We start from the raw sequence: 5,871 nt of genomic DNA on the forward strand, positions 1-5,871 counted from the left end.
TCATCTCTACAGTTTTAAGAGTGTTCAGCTCCAGATTGTGCTGACTGCACCAGAGTACCAGCCGCTCAACTCATCATAACATTTGTGTTATGTTATAGTATTACTACTAAGTGGAGAAATTTCTAAAATGTTACAGTATATGTGCTGATTACAGTATTTCTGCCAAATATAGTATTTCTGATTAATTATAGTTTTTCTACCAAATCATATTACAGTATTTTTGCTTTTTATAGGATTTTTATAGGATATTTATATTGCTTAATATAGTATTTTTGCTTTTTATACGATTTGTGCTTAATACAGTATTTCTGCTAAATGTAGTATTTATGCTTAATCATACTATTTCTATATATTTTTGCCAGGTCCTCTGTGAGGACTGAGACATTCAAATGTACATATCAGGGCCTGCATGGCTTCCCAGCCAGCCAATCATATCTGAAGTCTGCCGTTTCTTCTCTCGTCATATCTCAGCGACGGATGTACAAAGAGCAATGAAAATCGCAGTCAAAGTACACCAAAGTCCGCTGATTCACCCAGTACAAAATTATGCTTCTAGTCCACCTAGTTTTTGAGTTACATGACGTTTTATAACTCCAAAAACGGCGCTCTTTGCCTCTCACCGCGATCTAATTCTGACTGCTCATCACCCTGTTCCCCAAGGGCTCACTGTCTTTCCCAGTGGCGCAGCTGGTAATGACACAGCTCTACAACACAAAGGTCACAGGTCCAACTCCACCTCGGACAACACGTTTTTGCCCTACAAATTAATACACTATCACAGACCACTAATTCATATTCATCATTTATTACAATTCTCAAAACTTTTACCAGCTTTTCTAATATGGACCTCACATTCTTCTTAACACTCCATGGCACAAATACTCTTCCCTTTAGGCTCTGTGAATGTGTGTGTATCAATATTTCTCCCATTTTAAAGTATTACTCCTCCATAATTGATTTCTCTTAAATCAAAGTACTTTTACTACATCTTAGTACTTCTGCTCAATCATAGTATTTCTGCTAAATCATAGTATTTTTGCCAAATCATGGTTTTGTGCCAAATCATCAGAATCGTGTTTATTGGCCAAGTATATGTGCAGACAAATACAAGGAATTTGGTTCGGTAGATGGTGGCTCTCGAGCACAGCAATGTAAATCTCACACACACACACACACACACACACACACACACACACACACACACACACACGTATCTATATATACATTACACATGCATACACATACATACACAAAGCTGTGTAAACCAACTATAAATAACTAATCTAAACGTATATACATAAAATACAGAAATGAAATGAGGTGGAATGAATACTACAGAATGTACATAAGGTGCAGTTGCAGTCTGGCAGTGGGAGCAGTGTGACAGTTCAACTGTTTAGAAGGGAGATGGTGAGGGAAAGAAACTGTTCCTGTGTCGGGTGGTCCTGGTCTGCAGGCTTCTGTACCGTCTGCCAGAGGGCAGCAGATCAAAAAGTCTGTGTCCAGGGTGTGAGGGGTCTGTGATGATTTTCCCTGCCCGTTTCCTGAGAGGTACAGATCCTGGATGGAGGGCAGGGGGCGCCCGATGATCCTTTCTGCTGCCCGTACAGTCCGCTGCAGTCTGCACCTGTCCTGTTTAGTGGCTGCACCATACCAGACTGTGATGGAGGAGCACAGGACAGACTCAATGACTGCAGTGTAGAGCTGGATCAGCAGCTCCTGTGGAAGACTGTACTTCCCCAGTTGTCTCAGGAAGTACATCCTCTGCTGGGTCTTTTTTGAGGATGGAGTTGATGTTGGTCTCCCACTTCAGGTCCTGGGAGATGGTGGTACCCAGCAACTTGAAGATCTCCACAGTCGACACAGGGCTGTCTGATATGATGAGGGGGCAGAGTTGAGGATGTCTCCTGAAGTCCACTGTCATCTCTACAGTTTTAAGAGTGTTCAGCTCCAGATTGTGCTGACTGCACCAGAGTACCAGCCGCTCAACTCATCATAACATTTGTGTTATGTTATAGTATTACTACTAAGTGGAGAAATTTCTAAAATGTTACAGTATATGTGCTGATTACAGTATTTCTGCCAAATATAGTATTTCTGATTAATTATAGTTTTTCTACCAAATCATATTACAGTATTTTTGCTTTTTATAGGATTTTTATAGGATATTTATATTGCTTAATATAGTATTTTTGCTTTTTATACGATTTGTGCTTAATACAGTATTTCTGCTAAATGTAGTATTTATGCTTAATCATACTATTTCTATATATTTTTGCCAGGTCCTCTGTGAGGACTGAGACATTCAAATGTACATATCAGGGCCTGCATGGCTTCCCAGCCAGCCAATCATATCTGAAGTCTGCCGTTTCTTCTCTCGTCATATCTCAGCGACGGATGTACAAAGAGCAATGAAAATCGCAGTCAAAGTACACCAAAGTCCGCTGATTCACCCAGTACAAGAATTATGCTTCTAGTCCACCTAGTTTTTGAGTTACATGACGTTTTATAACTCCAAAAACGGCGCTCTTTGCCTCTCACCGCGATCTAATTCTGACTGCTCATCACCCTGTTCCCCAAGGGCTCACTGTCTTTCCCAGTGGCGCAGCTGGTAATGACACAGCTCTACAACACAAAGGTCGCAGGTTCAACTCCACCTCGGACAACACGTTTTTGCCCTACAAATTAATACACTATCACAGACCACTAATTCATATTCATCATTTATTACAATTCTCAAAACTTTTACCAGCTTTTCTAATATGGACCTCACATTCTTCTTAACACTCCATGGCACAAATACTCTTCCCTTTAGGCTCTGTGAATGTGTGTGTGTATCAATATTTCTCCCATTTTAAAGTATTACTCCTCCATAATTGGATTTCTCTTAAATCAAAGTACTTTTACTACATCTTAGTACTTCTGCTCAATCATAGTATTTCTGCTAAATCATAGTATTTTTGCCAAATCATGGTTTTGTGCCAAATCATCAGAATCGTGTTTATTGGCCAAGTATATGTGCAGACAAATACAAGGAATTTGGTTCGGTAGATGGTGGCTCTCGAGCACAGCAATGTAAATCCCACACACACACACACACACACACACACACACACACACACACACACACACACACACACACACGTATCTATATATACATTACACATGCATACACATACATACACAAAGCTGTGTAAACCAACTATAAATAACTAATCTAAACGTATATACATAAAATACAGAAATGAAATGAGGTGGAATGAATACTACAGAATGTACATAAGGTGCAGTTGCAGTCTGGCAGTGGGAGCAGTGTGACAGTTCAACTGTTTAGAAGGGAGATGGTGAGGGAAAGAAACTGTTCCTGTGTCGGGTGGTCCTGGTCTGCAGGCTTCTGTACCGTCTGCCAGAGGGCAGCAGATCAAAAAGTCTGTGTCCAGGGTGTGAGGGGTCTGTGATGATTTTCCTGCCCGTTTCCTGAGAGGTACAGATCCTGGATGGAGGGCAGGGGGCGCCGATGATCCTTTCTGCTGCCCGTACAGTCCGCTGCAGTCTGCACCTGTCCTGTTTAGTGGCTGCACCATACCAGACTGTGATGGAGGAGCACAGGACAGACTCAATGACTGCAGTGTAGAGCTGGATCAGCAGCTCCTGTGGAAGACTGTACTTCCCCAGTTGTCTCAGGAAGTACATCCTCTGCTGGGTCTTTTGAGGATGGAGTTGATGTTGGTCTCCCACTTCAGGTCCTGGGAGATGGTGGTACCCAGCAACTTGAAGATCTCCACAGTCGACACAGGGCTGTCTGATATGATGAGGGGGCAGAGTTGAGGATGTCTCCTGAAGTCCACTGTCATCTCTACAGTTTTAAGAGTGTTCAGCTCAGATTGTGCTGACTGCACCAGAGTACCAGCCGCTCAACTCATCATAACATTTGTGTTATGTTATAGTATTACTACTAAGTGGAGAAATTTCTAAAATGTTACAGTATATGTGCTGATTACAGTATTTCTGCCAAATATAGTATTTCTGATTAATTATAGTTTTTCTACCAAATCATATTACAGTATTTTTGCTTTTTATAGGATTTTTATAGGATATTTATATTGCTTAATATAGTATTTTTGCTTTTATACGATTTGTGCTTAATACAGTATTTCTGCTAAATGTAGTATTTATGCTTAATCATACTATTTCTATATATTTTTGCCAGGTCCTCTGTGAGGACTGAGACATTCAAATGTACATATCAGGGCCTGCATGGCTTCCCAGCCAGCCAATCATATCTGAAGTCTGCCGTTTCTTCTCTCGTCATATCTCAGCGACGGATGTACAAAGAGCAATGAAAATCGCAGTCAAAGTACACCAAAGTCCGCTGATTCACCCAGTACAAGAATTATGCTTCTAGTCCACCTAGTTTTTGAGTTACATGACGTTTTATAACTCCAAAAACGGCGCTCTTTGCCTCTCACCGCGATCTAATTCTGACTGCTCATCACCCTGTTCCCCAAGGGCTCACTGTCTTTCCCAGTGGCGCAGCTGGTAATGACACAGCTCTACAACACAAAGGTCACAGGTTCAACTCCACCTCGGACAACATGTTTTTGCCCTACAAATTAATACACTATCACAGACCACTAATTCATATTCATCATTTATTACAATTCTCAAAACTTTTACCAGCTTTTCTAATATGGACCTCACATTCTTCTTAACACTCCATGGCACAAATACTCTTCCCTTTAGGCTCTGTGTGATGTGTGTGTGTATCAATATTTCTCCCATTTTAAAGTATTACTCCTCCATAATTGATTTCTCTTAAATCAAAGTACTTTTACTACATCTTAGTACTTCTGCTCAATCATAGTATTTCTGCTAAATCATAGTATTTTGCCAAATCATGGTTTTTGTGCCAAATCATCAGAATCGTGTTTATTGGCCAAGTATATGTGCAGACAAATACAAGGAATTTGGTTCCGGTAGATGGTGGCTCTCGAGCACAGCAATGTAAATCACACACACACACACACACACACACACACACACACACACACACACACACACACACGTATCTATATATACATTACACATGCATACACATACATACACAAAGCTGTGTAAACCAACTATAAATAACTAATCTAAACGTATATACATAAAATACAGAAATGAAATGAGGTGGAATGAATACTACAGAATGTACATAAGGTGCAGTTGCAGTCTGGCAGTGGGAGCAGTGTGACAGTTCAACTGTTTAGAAGGGAGATGGTGAGGGAAAGAAACTGTTCCTGTGTCGGGTGGTCCTGGTCTGCAGGCTTCTGTACCGTCTGCCAGAGGGCAGCAGATCAAAAAGTCTGTGTCCAGGGTGTGAGGGTCTGTGATGATTTTCCTGCCCGTTTCCTGAGAGGTACAGATCCTGGATGGAGGGCAGGGGGCGCCGATGATCCTTTCTGCTGCCCGTACAGTCCGCTGCAGTCTGCACCTGTCCTGTTTAGTGGCTGCACCATACCAGACTGTGATGGAGGAGCACAGGACAGACTCAATGACTGCAGTGTAGAGCTGGATCAGCAGCTCCTGTGGAAGACTGTACTTCCCCAGTTGTCTCAGGAAGTACATCCTCTGCTGGGTCTTTTTGAGGATGGAGTTGATGTTGGTCTCCACTTCAGGTCCTGGGAGATGGTGGTACCCAGCAACTTCAAGATCTCCACAGTCGACACAGGGCTGTCTGATATGATGAGGGGGGCAGAGTTGAGGATGTCTCCTGAAGTCCACTGTCATCGCTACAGTTTTAAGAGTGTTCAGCTCCAGATTGTGCTGACTGCACCAGAGTACCAGCCGCTCAACTCATCATAACATTTGTGTTATGTTATAGTA

The sequence above is a fragment of the Oreochromis aureus genome, unplaced genomic scaffold (genome assembly GCF_013358895.1).
Source record: "Oreochromis aureus strain Israel breed Guangdong unplaced genomic scaffold, ZZ_aureus HiC_scaffold_40, whole genome shotgun sequence".
In the NCBI taxonomy this organism is placed as follows: Eukaryota; Metazoa; Chordata; class Actinopteri; order Cichliformes; family Cichlidae; genus Oreochromis; species Oreochromis aureus.